Source organism: Myotis davidii, unplaced genomic scaffold, assembly GCF_000327345.1.
Source record: "Myotis davidii unplaced genomic scaffold, ASM32734v1 scaffold960, whole genome shotgun sequence".
NCBI lineage: Eukaryota > Metazoa > Chordata > Mammalia > Chiroptera > Vespertilionidae > Myotis > Myotis davidii.
Window position 1 is genome coordinate 980,909 of NW_006293003.1, and position 21,561 is coordinate 1,002,469.

General features: G+C 39.1%; 1 long non-coding RNA gene across 6 annotated transcripts in view; it reads right to left on the bottom strand.

The window, feature by feature from the left end:
- The window catches only part of LOC107183535, an 86,011-nt gene that overhangs the window by 24,158 nt on the left and 40,292 nt on the right, over window positions 1-21,561 (bottom strand). For 5 of the 6 annotated variants that reach the window (XR_001514322.1, XR_001514327.1, XR_001514321.1 and 2 more), the window contains exon 5: window positions 776-842. The exons of the other annotated variant lie outside the window; for it this stretch is intronic. This is a non-coding gene — a long non-coding RNA (uncharacterized LOC107183535). Of the gene's footprint in view, window positions 1-775; window positions 843-21,561 lie in introns of those variants that run through there. 6 annotated transcript variants of the gene reach the window in all.

A 21,561-nucleotide genomic window follows, 5' to 3' on the forward strand; every position in this document is an offset into this window, starting at 1 on the left:
GGGATTGGGGGAAAACAGAGGCTAAAATTGTAAGAGGGAGGCACAGACACGAATAGAAAACCACTGAAATCTGGCTGGACAAATTGGTTACCTCCCCTACAACAATGATGGATGAATTGACCCACAAAAGCAGTGTGGAACCAGTCCACACTCTGTCAACAATATTGTAATATTAGGCTACTGCCTGCTAAGGCAAGGTGGACCCTTATGATTCTAATTGTACCAGGAATGGTGGCAGAGGAAATGTCACAAAGATATAAAAGGGGAGAAAGGAAGACATCAGCATGTGACACATAGCACTGACAATTTGAAGCATGATTTGTAGTTTTAAAAGCACTTTTGCAAATAATATTCACTATATTGGCATCTCCATGAGGGTGAGACCATGACATTTACTATGTATCTCATGCCTGCCATAGCCTGGGCCTAGCACATAGGCATAGCACTTGCATATGGTAAATATGTATAAATGGAATCTTTCATCCAGTGGAGATTCAGAAGGGAGTTAATTATCTAAGGTTATTCAGCCATTAAGCAAATGACCTGTAATTTGGTTGTTCTCTAAATCCTGTTCTTATTTCCTACGCCACTATCCACAGTGTAGTAGAGTATAAAGAAATGGCCACAAATTCTTTGCAGTTTCTCCTCTCAAGATACTGAGTCTTTTTATTCAACCATCACCTAATGAATTGCAAGTTTGATCAGTAGACTTGCTTTTGCCAATGTGGTATTGGCAAATATGATGTAAAAAGAGGCTTGAAAAATACTTACAAAATGAGGCTTGCTCTTCCTTACAGCTGGCAGTACTTCCATTACCATGTGAAGAAGCCCAGGATAACCTACTAGAGAATGAGGGACTATGTAGACAGAGAGGCTCCAGCAATCCCAACAGTAGCAGCCATTCCCACTGAGGCTCCAGACATTTGAGTGAGTCCATTCTAGACCATCCAGTCCCATTGAGTCAGCTCAAAACAGAAGCCACAAAATATTTAGCAAGTAATGATTGTTGGTTCAAGCCACTAACTCTGAGGTTGATTTGTTATACACCAAAAACTAACTGCTACAAATAGCATTATTCCATCATCAGTGCTTTTCTTGTTTCATGGTTGTTATTATTATTTTATGCTGAACTGCCCTTCTTTTTTCATACGTACAACATGAATTCCTCATGCAAACACATACCCATATACTAGAGCACACACACAAATAGGCACAGATGCTTATGCACCTTTAGACTTAAACTCAGGGAAAATAAGGGGCACCAACTTTTAAAAAACTTTTTAAGCACATAAATTTGGCTTGAAGAGAAGCTAGGTTCTCAAGGAAGACTTTAAAACATTACTCTGGTTGTAATTTGCAGCCAACTCAGGGTTGCCCTTTACATCACTGTTGACTTGTCTTTGTGGGGAAGTCTGTGGTGGATTAGCAAAGAAAGGAGATGGAAAAACAATAAGGAGTAAAGGATTCTCACCTGGGAGTCTGGCCATTATCAAACCCCTGGCTTGCACATAGGACCACAGTCCCACAGCCTCTACCAACAATCTGCTATCAACAAGTCAACTTGAGGCATTTCATCCAGGCTAGCGGGCACAAAGGACACCACCCACCACCTGAGTAAGCCAACAATATATGTGCATGGGGATGTGAGCTGACTAGCCAACTGTGGATAATTATTCACAATTCAAGGTTATAGCAAAGAAAATACATCTCTTTCCAGAGTCTGGCGTCTCTTGGATTGGCACCATCAGGTTCTCCCTGGTTTTCCAAGGGAGAGTTAACAGCTGCCAACTGGCAGGAGCCTGAGCCCACAGCTGCTGTTCTGCCACCTTCCCATGGTCTGTCACTTGGGCCATTTCTAAGCTCTGGTTGCAGTCACAGAACATCTGCATTTAACCAACCATGAGGGGCCTGCTAAGTTACCCAGTGATACAATAGAGGTGAAAAAAACTGCTGGGATGAATATAACAAAAACACAACCAAAAGTGTTGAAGCCTTGCAGAATAGCTGAACTACACAGAAATAACAGAGCCAGCCTGGCCAGTGTGGGTCAGTGGCTGAGCATTGATCCATGAACCAAGAAATCATGGTTAGACTCCAGGACAGGGCACATGCCCGGGTTGCAGGCTCAATCCATAGTAGGGGGTGTGCAGGAGGTGGCCAATCATCAATTCTCATCATTGATGTTTTGATATTTCTATCCCTCTTTGTCTTTCCAGCCCTCTTTCTAAAATCAATAAAAAACATTAAAAAAGAAATAATAAAGCTATATAACAGACCATACTCAAGGACTTGAGAGCCCAAGAACCATGTGTAGCACATAATAGGTGCTCAATAAATACTTATTGAATGGATGAATAAAATCAGCCCTACCACAGAAAAACAGGGTTTCAGGTCTGTTCTCAGGTCTTACTGAAAATGCATTTGGCCTGCCTTGCTGAAAACCTGGCTTTCCTTCTGAGGCCAATTCTGACCCTAGAAAGAGAGGCACTCCAGGCTACATCTTAACTGTCAGGGTTTGTGCTATCATCTTTTTTTTCCCTAGTGACTTTAGTGCAGATTAGATCAAATACATTAGTGTTCTCCATATTAACTACATTGTTTGATAGAAATAACTTTACATGCTAAGGCAGGGGGTAACTTACACAATTCTCTGCCTCAAAATGAAGATTTACCAATGTGTTCATTTATTTATACTTCATCTTCCTGCACAAAAGATTTAAGACAGCAATGGAAAAAATATAAATGCAGTATTCTGTTTTCAAGCTGACAAACATGGATAAGGAAGTTTTTAAAAAATGTTTTCCTGGTATCCTTTTTTGATTTACACTTGGTTCTGTATAACGTCCATGTGCAAATAGATTGCAATAATAGGAAGGTTATGGGTCCTGCAGGGGGATGTGAACTTTGAGGAAAATCATAGCTGAACCTCTGGCCAAACGAGGTCATGAGATGGGAATTCCAATTCCAGAGAATATCTGTATTCTGCCTATACAATACAATTTGGTGAAATGAAAGATTGTGCATTACAAAGTCAATAGAGTTCAGGGGAGGGGGCTAGAAATGAGGGAAGAGGAAGTAATGCTTGCCAATTTATCAAGGTTAAGTCCCTGTATCTCTTTCTCTTAATGCAATCAAGAGTAATCATAGGCAGCTTCTAAGAAAATTTTGTGCTTCCCAATATTCTCTGTTCAATAATTGTACATTTGTAAGTTATTGACAACTCCACTGGTAGAAGGGTAGGCAGGGCAGATGACCTCTAGGCAGGCCTGATGATAAAAATTGGCTAAAAGTGGTTTGCCTAAATAGAAAGAATAACCTAGACTATAATGATGACATAAGGGAAGAAGGGGCAGAAGACATGTGCAGCACTCAGACTGACAGTGGTGGCAACACAGTTAGGGGTGGGCTCAGAACTCCAGATACAAATTGCCCCCTAAGTGCATGTTGGGGTTGAGTTTTACATAGCCAGAGAAAAACAGAGGGAACTGGGCTAAGGATAAGAAGAGAGAGCCCTATGAGACAGCAACTGGTACTGAAAAGGAAGATGCTGGAAAAATCTTCATCCACTTTCAAAGTTTACCTAGAGTCAGCCCAACCTGGTCACCACCTTTGGTGTTTACTTCTGTCTGAGTAAGAAGCACAGCACTCTCCTCAGTCACCTGCCAGTCTCTAAAGAGCACAGTCATGTCTTCTGCAGCAGCCTTGAACTGGAGTGTCCTCCTCTGGTTCTTGCCCAGTTGAGAAAGGCACTGTCTGACTTGTCCCTGTTGCCTGAAGAGAAGTTATTAGCAAATTTCCAAGGCAACTTCTGGCTTCAGGTGAAGCTGGGCTTCTTTTATTACTTTAAGCTACCAGCCCTGCTTGCTGGTAGCCTAAGACTTTAATGGAAGCTTTCCCATATTCCCTGGAATTCATGAGGTTGTCTTAGGCTATTTTTCATAGCACTATCCCTATCCACCCCCAATTCCCATTTTAAAACCAGTGTCCCAATTGGGCCTCCCACTCAATTCCAGTTACTAGGTAATGTGAAACATCTAGTTCTCAGTTCATCTGTGGGACAGATATAATTAATACAACTGAAGTCCACTGAATGGTCGTTGACAGATCATCTCCCACTCATGTTACCCCTGGTGACCCATTTGAGTTACTCCACCACTGTCACACATGATCCCTATCTCCACAGCCCTAGTTGCATGAGCTCTCACAGTCTTCAGGTGTCTGATACATAACATCAAAATGCTTTAAGCACATAGTGACAACAGCAGCTAGAGTTTCCACTAGGGGAAGATGCCTCAACAGGGACATTTCTATGAATATCAGCTATTACATTGTGATGTAATAAGATGATGTTATTATGTGATATAGGTGAGTTGCTTGTGAATTTCTCCCCCACACTATTTGACTCCAGAACATCATGATTTGTTTTGTTTCATTTAGCTTTTTTCCTCACCTCTTTACTATTATCAGTTCTCAGCTCTATTTGTCCATGTCATTGTACTTGTTTCTAGCAGCACTGGCCATCTCATCTCCTAATTTGTTGTTTCTAATAAAACATCTTAGAAGAGGTAGGTAGGTTCCAAATGATGACAATTTATAAATGGCACAGTGCATGGAATATTATAGGTACTCAAAATGTTTTAAAATATTTGAAGTAAATCTAAGAAACTTTCCTGCCGTAATACATAGAAAGTCTGGATAAAATATAGCATTACCTCTCCCCAATTTTTTAAAATTTATCATTATTGTTGAAAGTATTACAGATTTCCCCTTTTCCCACCCACTGACCCCTTTCACCTTCCCCCTCCTCCTAGGCCTTCCCTGCACTATTGTCTGTGGCCATGGGTTTTGCATATATGTTCTTTGATTAATCTATTCCTACCCTCTCTGCTCTCTGAGATTTGTTAGTCTGTTCCAAGCTGTCTGCAAGTGGCCTCAGGCCAATGAAAATGGAGATCCTTGTAGATGTGATGTTTGAATTAATGGTATCTGTGGATATAGAAAACTCAAGATGAGAAATTATCATAAAAACTGTTCCAAGGCATGGGAGCGACCCTAGAGCCTTGGCACAAGTAAGTGTGAAATCACTCTGAAGCTATCCAGACCCCTAAAGAGGGAAACAAAAGCCAGAGATAGACTTACAGTTAAAATAATGATGAGTTACACAAGGAAGTGAACTACCATAAGGAATAGCTGACAGATGCAACAAAGAGGAAGAATGTAGTCTCGCCACTGGAAATAATAGAAAAATCTGAAGAAGAATATAAAATAAAGATCTGAAAATGATTAAAGAGATAAAAGAATACCAATCAAATTAAAGGATAATATGAATAAAGTGCAACTTCATTTGAAATACTAATAATAACTTACAGTAATAATAACTTTTACAGACAGTGATGAAAATTTATAGTGAATTTAATAATATAACAGCAAAACTTAAGTAAGAGGTAAGTTTGTAAAAATGGGCAGCAGGAAGAGACTAAGTGAGAAAAAGGGAAAGGAACAAGGAAACATTTAAAAGCAGGAGTATGGAAGCCTTGCCACTGCACTAGAAGCTACCAGAATATGAGTCCAGGGACCATTTTATATTTAAACTTGCATGTCCAATATCTATTCAGCCAGTCCTTGGCATACAAGACCTGAACAACTGCTTGTTGAATGAATACAGGGGAAAAAGAATCAGCTACAGATAAAAGGATTAATGAATTATACAGATAAGTCTTCCAGGAAGCATTCTGGACTACAGTTTTTCTTTTCTTTGTTAAAGCCTGAGATATATACCCAAACTCATTCCATCTTAGCAACGGTGGACATTTATGGGCCAAGGCCATTTATAGAAATCCAGAGGCAACAGACATTTTTATAGAAAGCATTTTGTATCTGGCCACACCTCAGTTCATTACTTTATAGACTATGGCTGTACTGAGAGCCATACTCCATCCCTGCATGGATTTAAGCAAGAGGGCATGGGGACAGAAAGAGCTAAGGCAATAGAAACACAGCTGGGAAAGTCACACAGAACAAAGCAGAAGGTCTCTGGCCTGAACATTGCACAGTTGCTAACAGAAGGCTGGAAAACTCCCTGCTTTCAATGGCTTGACTTGTCAGTAGGGATGAAACTGGTGCCATGTGAATGTTAAATAAAATCAAAGCACAATGAAGAAATAGTTGACAAAAGATAAATGGGACCTGTTCCAGCACCAGCCCAATAACGCATCCATAGTTTCTTTATAGCTCTAATGAGAGGGAACTGGTAATAATAATAATTAAAAAATACAAAATCCCACCCTGTCATGGTGGCTTTAAGTCATGTTTGTGTTTATGCTCAATTTAACTATGTCCTAAACTATATATTTTCCACTCCAAATTTAGTCTTCATTGTTCTCAGTTTATATTTTAAGTTGTTAAAAAATGCACTGAATTTTTCCAGCCCTCTACACTCAATAATGTTCCCATTGCTCTTAGACTACTCAAGATGCTAAGCCTTGGAAGTAGTTCCCACAAGTGGAAGCAGCAATATCCTGTTGCTATAGGCAACACAAAACACACTTTATGAGAGGTTAACACTCCAAGATATCAGAATCAGATGGTTATGTTTCTGTGCTTGTTGCACCCACTCTGGGAAATGAAGCATGTCAGATGGCTTTCTGATTTTTAGTTTTTCCTTTCATAAAGTTAGGATGAATGGAAGGGGTTGGTTGGAGGTATGGGTTTGAGCATTAAGCTTACTGTAATTTGAAGCTGGGATTTGCCAGTTACTAGTTAAGTGACCTCACTGAGTTACTTTACTTCTCTGAACTCATCTGAAAAATAGGGCTAGAGGTATTATCAGTTGATAATAGTAGAAAAAGTGAAATTCTATGGTGCTGACCTCATGGGGCAGCTGGGCAGTAAAGACAAGATGTTATATGGAATTATAACTCTCTGAGTTACTCAAAGCACCATGAAGACAACTGAAAATTGCCTGATTTTCCTGGTGCTCAGCCATAGATAAAGCTCCTAAGATAACTGCACTATGAAGCAGGGTTTTAGGATTGGAAGAAGCAGAAGTCCACAGCCGAATTACAGAATTTACAGCACATGCTCTCCTCCTACTCCTTGCCACATCCCAGCAAAACAAAAACAAAATCTAACCCAGATCCCAATGCATAGATTCTCATATGTAGAAGAGTGATAGTGATATATATACTTTTGGAGAATACACATGCTCAAATGGGTACCAAAGTGTTAGAAGTTATCACTAGGGCATGTTAATAAGCACTTGTAAGTATGACCATGTGATAGATTGACTATGGTAAAAAATTCTTAGCTTCTTATCCAGCAAGAGGAAACATCAATGCCCAACTTACTGCATGTGGACTCACCTTAGTAACTTAGTTGACATTGGCATGAAGAATAAATGATGTTCTGGGGCTTCCAAGACTGTCACAGAAAGCCTTGCAGCTTCTGCCAGGTCTGAGGATGCTTACTGTGGGGAAGTCAGTTACCAGGCAAGGAGACTAACTGACTGGATGATATCATACTGGAAAGCACACATGAAGTGACCACACAGAGATGCCTTGAAAATTGTCTTTAGATAGCAGATTGGTGGTTACCAGAGTGGAAAGGGGATGGGGGAAGGCGAAATGGATACATGGAGTCAGATATATGTTAACAGATGAAAACTAGACTTTTAGTGGTGAGTACACAATAGAGTGTGTATATAGGTATTGAATTATAATGTTATACACCTGAAATTTAAATAATGTTATCAACCAATGTTACCTCAGTAATATTTTTAAAAGAATGTGTGGTCTTTAGGATCTTGGATCAGAAGGGACATCAGAGTGTCAACTGAAGGATTTTTCATGTCACTTTTTGGCTTCTGCCTTCATGAAACAAAGGGGTTTGTCTTGATGGTCCTGAAAACCTCCTGAAGTTTAATGCTTGAAGCTAAAGTAAAAACTCAGGTTTTGCTCTGCAACATGTGACACAAATCAACGTGACCTAAAAGAACATTCTCTCCTTCCTCCACTCTCTTTACTGAAAGACCAGAATTCCTGTGCATAAGGAGCTTTTAGGGATAAAAGAATGTCAACTTGGCATGAACTTTCTATTCTCTGAGGGGAATAAAGTGTAGTCACTGTTTTCAAAAGGAAAGTGTGATATGTGAAATAAGGAGATCTTGGGAAATGATTTTCACTCTTACTTGATTGAGAATGGTTTGTTGTTTCCTGGTATCTCCTATATAGGCTATTCTAGATTGTCTATCAGCGATCCCCTCCCACCAACAGAAAAGCAGAAGAAAGCAGCTTTATTAAAGAATAAACCACTTCCCCATCCCCTTGCTATAAGAATTCCCTCATCAGTTAAATGGAGAATCAGCTTACCCAGTGAATTCTAATGAGGCAGTCTGCTTAGCTGTCAGAAGTCCTCCCTGCTGAAGAAGATGGAAAGCTAGGAAAATATGGCACATGATGCTCTGAGCAGTTTACCTTCCCCTACTGAGGAATATGAACATCAGAACAGCTTCCATTATAGCTGGCCTCACAGACAAACCCAGCAACAAGAGCACTGGAGTAAGTGGCTCTGGGTCTAAGACTCCAACAAAACAAAGCATGTATAGAATAGCAATTCTAGAAAAGTAATTAATATTAATTATTAGTCTAATGAAAGACTAGGCTTAAGCATACACATATATACAAGTACCATTTGGGTGACAGCTCTGAATTGAAATAGGGAACATTTTAACCTTAGTCCCAAGGATAGACAGTTGATGTTCTATTTTGTTATTAGTTGAGAAATCATGGAAACCATTTACTAGTATAAAGGTGGTGATGAGAAATCCAGGAACTGGGCTGAAAGCAAAGTGACAGGGGTCCTAGACTGACCTTGGCCATGAGTTTTGTTATTTGAGAAAAGACAGATACATAAGCACTGTCAGAGCATGAACCACAGGGATAAGCACAGCATATCTTTCAAAGGAGTTGATTTTGATGATGGATACTTTAAATATTGTGGTATTTTCTTTCAATTTGGTAAATATTTTCCTTACTTAAAATCAACCTTGTGAGCTACAAGTAGCATAAAACAAAATTTTATTGTACAGTTCATGAGTTTTAGCAAATGTGTATACCTGTATAAACACCACCACAACAAAGATAGAGAATATTTTCATCATCTTCCAAAATTTTCTTGTGCTTCCTGTCACTACAAGTCAATTTTGTCTTTTTTAGAGGTTCGTATAAATGTAATCACACAGTATGTGATTTTTGTGTGTCTGGCTTCTTTTACTTAACAAAAGGGTTTTGAGATTTATACATGTTGTTTTGTGCATCAATTCACTTCTTTTAAGTGCTAGATAGTGTTCTATTGTATGAACATAGCAGAATTACTTTTAACCATTCTCATGTTGATGAACATTTGAGTTGTTTCAAGTTTTGGCTATCATGAATAAAGTCACTAAGAACATTTGTGTAGACGTCTTTATGAGGCCATGTTTCCATTTCTCTTGAGTAAATATCTAGGAGCAGGATTTCCAAGGTCTTACAATAAGTCTATGCTTAATTTTATAAGAAATTGCCAAACTTTTCCAAAGTGGTTCTATCATTTTACATTCTAACTAGCAGTAATTAATATTAAAACAAATGCAAATGGAGTTGAGCCACATCATATGTGGAGGTTCAAAAATCCAATATGTTAATCATAATCAATTTCCCATGAAAAATTCCTTAAGACATCACCCAGAGTGCCATACACATATTGTAATATATGGGTATGCATATATAGTATATACAGTAATATGCATGCATATATGTTGTTTAGAATAATAGGTAACTATATTATTACAATACAATTTTATATAATAAGTAGTGATGGCAGAGGTGGGGGAGGGATATATCTTCATTACTATCTGGTATTTGCGATGGTTTAGAAAAAAATCGAAAGCTTTTGTGTTTTTCAAATTTGAGTAATGTATGAGTCTTTTTAAAGAAAAAAATTCTTTTGGATGTCCACTCTTGAATAAAAGTATTTGAAGCCCTTAAACATTTATAAATTAATGTAACTTGGAACTATAACACCAGTACAATTCTACTTAACAACAGTGATTTAAAATAATGGATAATAATGATTTGCTGAATCTAACCTGCAACTGGCACTAAAAATATGAGAGGAGACATTATGCCTATACAACCACAGGTCAAACAATGTCTCAATTTTCCCAGTGCTTTGCAAATTATTTTTTAATTACTCAGAAATCTTGGCTCAGGAATGAGCATTAGGTACAAATGCTTCATTAACATATGAGGTCTGCCTTTGTGGTTTTCTTATTAGGCCAACACAAGTTAAATGGAACTACATATAAAACTGTGTTATTTGGTCTCACCATCATATCCCCCAGTAACTGATGAATGAAGAGAGAGATAAAAACCCTAAACAGAAGCTATAAAGTTGAATAATTATGTCAAAGACTTTAAAAAAATGAGACATGTTTTCAAAATAATCAAGTAGTTGGGGCCAATTAGACAAAATACAAATTTAAAAAATATTTGAAGCTTTCAAATTCTCATTTGGTCTTTGGCAAGTGCAGACATAACAGAAACAATCTGCAGTTCTTTTGAGTGGTGAGCCTGGGAAAACAGTAAAGCCACAAGGACAAGGGGTAAATGAATCAAGAAATATCAAGAAAGCCTGGGATTATGACTTTGCTAGTGAAGTGTGGTTTGTTCAACAAACAAATAGAAAGGCTCAAGGGAAATGAAATTTCTCAGGACTGAAGACCAAATGCGCCTTGTCAGCAAATTTAGAGAGGAAACAAAGAAGCAAAATCACTTTTTGATGGAAGAATGGTCAGTGCAGGGGGCTAGGGGACACTAGAAATGAATACATAAAGATTGCCTAGAATTTCCACAGGATGATACATTTCTAAAATATACAACCCCTTACATGGTCAATACGGTAATTATGAGCTCCCACTTACACAAGAAGAAACCAAGCCTCACAAATGTCTAATGCTCCTCCTATGTTCACAAAGGGAGCCAGAAAAGAAAGACTTGAGCTGAAGTCTCCTGCCCGTGGTCCATGCCCTTGCCAACACTCTGAAGATCAAAACTCTAGAGGCAATATAGCCTAATGGTTAAGTGCATGAGGTTGAAATCAGACAACCTGGGTGGGGGAGGTACCTGATATACCACATCCTCAGTGTCACACAATTAGATAATACCTATGACGAAGCTCAGTGTCTGGCACATAGATCTCATTAAATGTAGTTGTTAAAGTTTTTTGAAATATATTTTTATTGATTTCAGAGAAGAATGGAAAGAGAGATAGAAACATCAATGATGAGAATGAATCATTGATTGGCTGCCTCCTGCACACCCCCGACTGGGGATCGAGCCCACAACCTGGGTGTGTGCCCTTGACTGGAATCAAACCCAGAACCCTTCAGTCCACATTCAGACGCTCTATTCACTGAGCCAAACCGGCTAGGGCAGTTTTAAGGGTATATGAATTATGCAAACCAGTACAGATGGGAGTGGATGAATTATATATAATCATTACACTGGGTACAAAAGCATTATGGGATAGGTAGCAGTGCATGGTCTAGAAAAAAAATTGATACAATAAAACAATTTAGCAAAAAGGATAAACTATAGAATTTTGACAATTAAAAAGTGAGGAATGTCCTAACCGGTTTGGCTCAAGGATAGAGCATCAGCCTGCGGACTGAAGGGTCCCAGGTTCAATTCCGGTCAAGGGCATGTACCTTGGTTGTGGACACATCCCCAGTAGGGGGTGTGCAGGAGGCAGCTGATCGATGTTTCTCTCTCATCGATGTCTCTAACTCTCTATCCCTCTCCCTTCCTCTCTGTAAAAAATCAATAAAATATATTTTTTTAAAAAGTGAGGAAGGATAGTTCTTACAAAGGTGAATAAAAACAGAATTGGAGGCCAAATTCAAGAATGAGATAAGAATAGAAGGTCAATAGTCACAATTACTCTTTTATGTTTATATTCAAATATCTCATGTTTAAAAAAGAAAGATTAGTTGATAATTTAAAATTGCATCTTACTGTGAGTGTAAGAAGATTCAAATGAAACTTTAAGTACTTTATGCATACTGTATTAAGAGAAAAATGTCTAATGGGTAGATAAAAGGTACATTTTTTAAGGCTTTCCTCAAGTCATTCAATTCTATTCTATTCTTTTAAAAATATATTTTTATTGATTTCAGAGAGGAAGGGAGATGGAGAGACAGAAACATCCATGATGAGAGAGAATCATTGATAGGCCACCTTCTGCATGCCTCACACTGGGGATCAAGCCCACAACCTGGGCATGTGCCCTGACTGTGAATTGAACCATGATGCTGGCCAGGCTATTCTATTCTATTTTGAAGATGCCATTTATTGAGCATCCCTATACTCATATTGGATTATTTTGGTCTTTATGTGCTAAATACTTTGCTAGGTCCTTGTAATCCAAAGATGAAAAAGCACAGCCCTGGCCTCTGAGTCTAGTAGATAATTCAGAAATATTAATAACTAAAACTATGACACTGTAGTGGTGCCATTTGATGGCCTATCTAAAGTGCTGGGATGCCCAGATGAGGATACATGGTAGATCAAATCATTGGTCCCAATTCTTTACTACTCTGTTATTATACACCTATGTATACAACCTTGCCATGGCCTCATTGTGGGTGTAGTACTTCCCTGATTCTTGACTTTGGGGCTTCACTATGTGGATAATATGGGCCAATGGGATTAACAGATATGACATGAGCAGAGGCTTGAAATAAACCTTCCGTCTTATACTTTTTATTACAACTAAAAGAACATACAGTGTATATTCTGCAGATCCAAGGATGTTGAGAGACAAGAGGAACAGACTTAAATCCAACCTGCAGCTTGGAACCAAACCCAGGTGAACAGAAGCCTGGATCAGCTAACTTCTAGTCAATGCACAACACATAAGCAAGAAACAAATTACTGTTTTAATTCATCAGGTTTCAGGGTGTTTTTTAAATACAGCATTGTGGCAATAACTGTCTGAGGTAGGTCATGATAGAGATGGCAGGGATGAATAGAGAGAGTTTTATTGTGGATCTCTTTGGCTGGCATACTACCCTTTTCTCTTCTCACACTCCCTCCACTAAACACAGAGGCATGTACCCCAAAGAAGGCTGCAAGGATTCTTGCCATTGCTGATCCTATAAACAGGATTTCTGTTTGGATTGTGTTGGGGCAAATCAGGCTCCATGTATTAACCATTCCGGGATATCTGCAGTGTGTGTGTGTGTGTGTGTGTGTGTTTCAAATCTAATGGGTTGGAAATCTTCCTGACAATCTGTTAGGCATCAGGGATTTTTATATCCAGATGGGTGCCCCATTTTTCTTCTTGATAACCTCTTACTAATGAAGAGCCTGGGATGGGAGTTCCATTTACAAATGGTGAATCATTAGAAACAGATTTGTAGGCGGAGTAGGATCTTCCAGCAGCAGAGCCTCACTGCTGAGAATGTAGTCAAACAGCCCCATCAAGCATAAAAAGCTAGAGATGGATTTCCCAGGAAGAGTGAGCAGGTTTGCGTAGATGTAGCTAAATTTTGAAAAGTATCCTACAACCATGGGCAATGCCGAACTTTAAGTCATGGATGAAAAATGTTAACATATATCTCTCCTAGCAAGTAGATAAATGCTAGGGAAAGGCTGGGAAGATTTCATAAAGGGCAGGCAGGGTGATGAGAAAAAATGGTAAGGAAAATCTATCTCATGTTGTGAGACATATGGGACTATTTGTTCCACAAGTTCCTTCCAGAGCATAAAACAATATAGGATGATATACATTTCAGAGACAGAGTGGGGTTTCTTTGTTAGAAATTTTTGTTAGTTAATTTTAAAAATAATTTAAGGAGAGGGTTTCCAACTAAGGCAGATGAGTCCCACAGTGTTAATACAGTTGAGCAAATATTGGAGGATCATAGGAAATGAGGTTGAATAAATTACATGTTTTATCAGGCATCTTTGGGCTTTGAAACTGCTGACAGTCCACTGTGGAATATTAAATCTCACATTTCTCAATGTGCCTTTTTATTGATGTTGGGGAAAAGATTGTATATGAAAAATTTTCTTTTCCCAACATTTATAAAATATCGTGTACACATTAACATATGTGTAAATATTTATTTTTATATCATGTACACATTAACATATGTGTAAATATTTATTTTTAAGCGTTTTTGACTGGGTTCCCCCAGAAGCTGACCCTGAAACAAGGATTAGGGTGCAGATAGCTTATTCTGGAAGTGATTCCAGGAAGCACTTGTTGAGAATAGGGAAAGTGAGATTGGTAGAGGAAAATAGCCAATACAGGGCTCACTAATGACCACAATGGGAAAACCAGGGCACAGCCCTGTTAGGGACCTCTGGGAGATTAAATGGAATATTGTCCTACCATAGAGGTGAGGTTCTAGAGCACTTACAATTATTGCCCATCTAATATTGGCTGAGGGGTATTCCCAATGGGGTAAGGCCCCAGCACTTCCAGTTTGTCACACCAGCAGGGCCTGCAAGAAAATATGTTATGTGTGATCTTATAAAGACATTTACTTGTCTAGTCCACCAGTATGTTTTTTGTATCACCCTTAGAATTAGATTTTAATGACAAAACTTCTTACTTTCTGGATGATGGGGGAGTCCTGGAAAGAGCCAAAGTAGTCCAGGAAGATGGGAAAGCAGCTATTTTTAACCAGAGCCTAAGTATTTCAATGTTTTGACAGACAGAAAGGCTGTCCCCTTATTAATCTCCTAACTATCAGTCCTAAATTAAACTATCTACCCACAGACACACAAGAAAGTGGTGCAGCACACACATATGCTGATTTCAAACCTCTTTCTCTACCAGGTGGCTTCTGGGAGGGCTATGGCTGATGCAGGCCGAGATTTACCTTCCAAAAGGGGAAAGACATCACAGGGTCTGCAAGACAAATGGCCCTTGGAGACAGAGGTCAAGGAAGGCTTCATGAAACCAGCCAGGTATTTTACCCTTTCTTGGTTGATCAAGTCCATTATGACTCTGATAAAAAAATAAAACCATGGATTCTCTCCCCCTGAAAATAATCCCATATGCACAAAATAGTACCTATTATTTTAAGAACCTCACAAGTCACCTGAAGCCCCTCTGTTGATACTGGATTAAGGTGCAAGATGACAGGAACTACAAAAATTGTGTGTATTGTGATTTTTGGAACTTTTAGAAAAAAAAATTTAAATTTTCAAAACTTCCTCTAGAAAGGGTCCCTTCTTATTAATATGATCTGTCTCCCACTGGCAGTTCTCATTTTAGGTCTACAACTGCAGCAAGCCCAAAGCCTCAGGGCCACTGAAGCTTGGAATCCTCAAGTGGCAGGAGGATTCCAGATGCTAATTAATGATTACATCCAATAGTTTTCTTTCAATTCCCATTTAAACCACAAACTATGCCTAGCCAAACTAGGTCAATCAATGCCACAGAGAGGTTATCTCAAATTAGAAATTAGCTGGGACGAAGGAACATGCCTAATCAATTAAGTATCTTATAGGAAGGACTGAATCATTAGAAGTTATGACAGTGGCAGTGATCTAGACTCCAAAATAGGTTCTTTTTTCTATCCTTGACACATTATTTAGAAGATTGTTGTTTTGGGAAGCCAGTAGGGCATAAAGAAAAATGTAACTCAGGGAGTCACGAAGACCTGGTACCATAACCCTGTGGCACCCCTAATTCTCTATGACCCTGGGAAAGTTAGGTTATGTCTCCAATCCTCACTTTTCACATGTGTATAGTGGGTAAGTCTTTTCTTATATGGTTGTGAAAGTTCAAATGAGAAATGAAAGTGCCTGGTATATTTCTTGCCTTCATTTTAGTGTATCTTGGTTCTAATTCTGTTATCGTAACAGTCATGTCCTGAAATAGCATAATGATACTCAGATTGTATAAAAATTACTTCTTCAATTATTCCTGTGTTTGTATGTTGCTGAATAACTCTTCATACTGGTCAGATTCAATTACCACAAGTATCTCTGGAAGAAAATCTCTACATCAAAAAGAGCTCTTCTAAGTCTGCTGATAATCTCTTTTTTTCATCCAAAATATTTTTATTAACAAAGTAGGATGTGGGGTTAGTTTTTGTAGCTGTGACTGGCCTATCGGCATCTTGTGCACTCAAACTTCCCATCCTTAGAGGGTAACTAGGGTTCAGTGTAACTGTGAGGGGTTCCTGGGCCTTGCTGAAATGCCTGTACACCTCTCAGCCCTTGGATGGATTTGGTTCATCTAGCTAGAAACCTATACAGCTTGACCAACAACCTTAGGTAGATGTCCTGGCTTTTGGCTCCTTGCACTGAACCTTTCAGTCTTTGTTGTAGCAGGTTTCGACTCTCATGATGCTGCCTATTGTCCCTAGTAATCTATTTCAACCTTCAGTTATAAAATTAGAGAACCCAGAGAGGCATGAGATGGGGCAAAGAAGTAATCTAATCCAACCTTAATTTTACAGTGAGGGACCTGATGCCCAGGATGGTCTTGCTCAAGTCACAATCTACTTAGTGACAGAATGAGAACTGGGATCTAGACCTCCAGACTCCCAATTCTGTGGTCTCTCTAGTAAATCATGCATTCTGTACTAATAAAACTAAAGTCCAAAAAAAAAAAGAAAATTTCTTGGAATTCAATGTGGTGGGATGTTAGCTTGAGCTGGAATATTTTTGGAAGAGAATAAAAGAAAGTGCCTGACATATATTGAGCCATTCAGTATGTGGTTTGGGATCCTCATTAGTTCCACTTGTTTTGGTTTCCATATCATTCCAGTCTGTTGGAGGTGAGGTATGTTGAAGGTGAGGAAGGTAGGCAGTGTGCTGGGAGTTGCACTGAGCTAGTGAACAGAGGACCTGGATTCTAATTTCAGTTCCTGCACTAACTTAGTGTATGAAGTTAAGCAACATCCTGACCCCTCGAGTCTCCACTGTAAAACAGTGTTCCTACAAAGGGCGTATCCAGGGTCCCTTTGGGCTATCGGGTTCCAGTTTTCCCAAAGAGAGCTCATGCCCTTCGTAATCTTCCATAAACTATACCAAGGGGCTGGTTGCACATGAAGGAAAAAAAAGCAAATCTAAGTAGGAAAGAAGAGGGGAGACTTGAAGAGAATGAGAAACTGAGAATAAGCAAAGAGGCAAGTGCTTGAGAAGTGGGATGTGGTAGCAAGGCCAGAAGGTGAGGATCCTCTGCTCAGGAAGGCAGCAACTTGATATGTTTACATTGAACACAAAGGCAAAACGGTTCTCTTCATTTGCTTATTCATTTAATCAATACTCTTCCTTGTTTAGTAACAGCTTTATTGAGATATAATTTACATATCATGTAATCCACCCATTTAAAGTGTACAACTCTGCCCTGGCTGGATTGGCTCAGTGGATAGAGTGTCGGCCTGCGGACTGAAGGGTCCCAGGTTCGATTCCAGTCAAGGGCATGTACCTGGGTTGCAGGCACATCCCCAGTGGGGAGTGTGCAGGAGGCAACTGATCGATGTTTCTAACTCTCTATCCCTCTCCCTTCTTCTCTGTAAAAAATCAATAAAATATATTTTTAAAAAATAAAATGTACAACTCAATGGTTTTTTGTGTATTCAGAGTTGTGCAATCATCATCTCACTCAATTTTAGAACATTTTCCTCACCCCCAAAAAGAAACTCCATACCCTTTCACTATTCCCCCAATCTTTCCTTCCCTTCCCTAACTCCAAGTACCACTAATCTACTTTTTGTTTCTTTAAAATTTCTATCCTTTTTTGTTTGTTTGTTTGTTTTGTTAATCCACACTCAAGGATATTTTTTTCCCATTGATTTTTAGAACGAGAGGGAGCGAGGGAGGGAAAGGGGGGAGAGGGAGAGAGAGAGAGAGAGAGAGAGAGAGAGAGAGAGAGAGAGAGAGACATTGATGTGAGAAACACATCAATGGATTGCCTCCCACATGTGCTCAGACCAGGAACCAACCTGTAACCCAGGTATGTGCCCTTGACTGGCAATTGAACCTGCTACCCTTGGATGTGCAGGCCAAGGCTCTACCACTGAGCCATACCAGCCAGGCCTAGATTTGCCTATTCTTGACATTTCATATAATATGTGAATGGAATCATATAATATGTGGTCTTTGTTTCTGGTTTCTTTCACTCAATAAAACATCTTCAAGTTTCATCCATGTTGTAGCATATGTCAGTCCTTCATTCCTTTTTATGGGTGATAGTCTATTGTATGGATATATCATTTGTTTATCTATCAGTTGATAAACATTTGGGTTGTTTCTACTTTTTGGCTATTGTGAATAATGCTGCTATTACACAAGATTTTTTTTCTGGATCTCATCAATCATTTTTGAAGACTGTTTCACACCAAAAATTTCTGGGAACTAGAGACACAAAAATGAAGATAACCATTGCCCTCAGGGAGGTCACAATCTTATAAGGGAAGAAAGACTTGTTCTCAAAAACTGCAATAAGCTGCTGTGATAAGTGCCAGACAATGGAATGTGCAAAAAAGTTGTGACACTTGAGAAAGGTCTTAAAAATGAGTCAACCTTTAGACATAGAAAGGGAGAGGGAATTATAGGCTATGGAATTATATGTACAAAGGCACAGAGGAGTCAAAGAAAATGCCACATTCCAATCATTGTAAATAATAATAATGCTACCAAAACTTTTATGACATTTGCTGTGTCAGGCATTACTCTAAACACTTTATTTTTATTAACTCATTTTCTCACCACAGTGGCCTTTTGATACTATTATTTCTCTCATTTCATAGATGGAAAAACTAAAGCACAGTGAGGTAAATAACTTCTCTGATGCTATACTAGTAAGATATTGGATTCAAACCCAGAGTCTGGACCTAAAACCTACCATCTGAGCCACTATGAGGACTGCCTCATTTAATCCGAAATTATCGTGGCTAGTTAGACTATGGAGTGTGTGAGGGGAAATAACAGGAGATAACATGAAAAAGGTAGGCTGTGAAAAGCAAAAGGGAGCCATTGAGCCCTACTGGTGTGGCTCAGTGGTTGAGCGTCGACCTATGAACCAGGAGGTCATGGTTCCATTCCTGGTCATGGCACATGCAGGCTCAATATCAAATAGGGGGCATGCAGGAGGCAGCCAATCGATGATTCTCTCTTATCATTGATGTTTCTATCTCTCTATCTCTCTCCCTTCCTCTCTGAAATCAATAAAAATATATTTTTTAAAAAGGTAGTCATTGAAGGTTCATATGCAAAGCAATGATATAAGTGAGATTTTAATTTTAGGGAGACAAATGGAAACAATGGGATGGTTGATTGCAAGTGGGGAGAAACAATGAGTTTATCTCACTATCAATTCCAGTGGAAAGCAAATACTGCCCCTGCCACCCTTTCCCAAATAACACACCCATTTACAGGTGTGAAACTACAAAAGCAGTATTGGTTGTGTTCTTCTGGATTCAATCTTTTCAGGAGGATGCCATGGTCAAGATTTTATAAAAATAGTTCTCATTTTTCACTCCCCACCTTTGTTATCAGTGGGTTGAACCTGGTTCCCAATGAAACAGGGCTGGGAGTGACATAGATCTTATTGTGAAAAAGCAAGAATTCTGGCCCTAGCTGGTTTTGCTCAGTGGATAGAGCATCAACCTGTGGACTGAAGGGTCCTGGGTTTGATTCCCAGTCAGGGGCATATGCCTGGGGTGCGGGCTTGATCCCCAGTAGGGGACATGCAAGAGGCAGCCAATCAATGATTCTTTCTCATCATTGATGTTTCTATCTCTCTTTCCTTTTCCCTTCCTCTCTGAAATCAATAAAGATATTTTTTTAAACAGCAAGAATTCTGAGTACACATGGCTTTCATATATATTTTCTCAAACACACCAACAGACAGAATGCTGATAAACAAAGGACTTGTGTGCCAAAGACCTATCTGATTAGGTTTTCTCCACATATCCTATATAATAAAAACATATTATGCAAATCAACCAAACAGCAGAATGACTGGTCAGCAGGGGGTGGGGGGCAGAGAGCAGGTGGTGCTAGGCTAGCCAAGGCGTGTGCCAGTGGGCAGAGGGATGGGATGACAATGGGGGGGGGAGCAGTGGGGCAATGGGGGCGGGGCTGGATGTTTGCCAGCCGGCGCCATCCCCTGAATGGCTCACCTTTTTGCCTCCCACAGAGGGAGGCCAGACTGTGGCTTAGCCTGTTCACCACAGGGAGTGAGCCTAAGCCATTAGTCGGACATCCCCTGAGGGTTCCTGGACTGCAAGAGAGCACAGGCCAGGCTGAGGGACCCCCCCTCTCCCAGTGCAATTATCCTTCTGCCTTAAAACCAAGGTTGTTTATGTAGAGGATGTTCTTTGAGCCAGCCAGAGTTCACAAATCCTCTCAATCCCTTTATGAAACTACTGTGATTATTTCCATTGCACATGTGGAGAAGCAGAGAGAATAAAGGACTAGAAGGTTGACCTGTAGTATTCAAAACTGTGCTAGCAAAACATATGGCTCTGAGTGAATCATCTCACTTCATCCCCTACCCAGATCTTTCTTCACTTTTCTGTTAACATCATCAAGTGTTTCCTAGGGTCTGAGATAGTGTTGACCTTAGCAATGCTTTATGAGTATGTCTTTAGAGTCTTGCTTTTTAAGCCAGGATCATAATACTAGGGGTGATACAAATATCTATTGAAAGAATGAATAAATAAATGTTGGAGATATCTATTGGGGTAATTAATAAAGTATCACCTCATTCGTTCTCTGTGTATGTCTCTCTCTCTCTCTCTCTCTCTCTCTCCATATATATTTGTGTGTGTTGATGTATACATATATGTATAAATATATATATATACATACATACACTTACAAATATATAAATATATAAATATTGTCTATAAACTTTAATGCCTTTTATATGCTCTGAAATGAGTTATCTATTTTGGAAAATAGATAAAAATATTATAATAGCTTTTGTGGCATGCTTACTATTGACCAAGAACTGTTCTAACCTCTTTAAATGTCTTTAACTTATTTAATTCACACAACAACCCTTTGTGGTATAAACAATTATTTTTCTATTTTACACATGAAAAAATTAAGACACAGAGACTTTTAATATTTTACCCAAGTTTTCACAACCATTATGTGGAAGAGTGAGGATCTGAACACAGGAAGTCTGGCTTTCATCCTGAATTGTTACATTAATGAAAAAAAAACCTTCTGAAATTGATGAATGAGAAAATTGTATGAATTATATTCACCTCCTCCACCATAATTTGACTCTCCTGGAGAGAAACTGGCCATTTACCCTCTAGCTTTGAGTAACCTGATTGTTTTAAATGTAACACAAAAGCACTAAAGATCTCTTGAAATGGTGGTAAGGGGGAATTTTATCATGGAATATACAGAAAGACTAATTAAAGTCTAATCGACTCAATGCTCTTTTCAAACTGTCCTCATGCTGGTTTGTCTTAATCTCTTTCTCTCCCTTCCTCTCCCAAACTCATTCACACTCACAAATAGTGCTACCATTCTCATT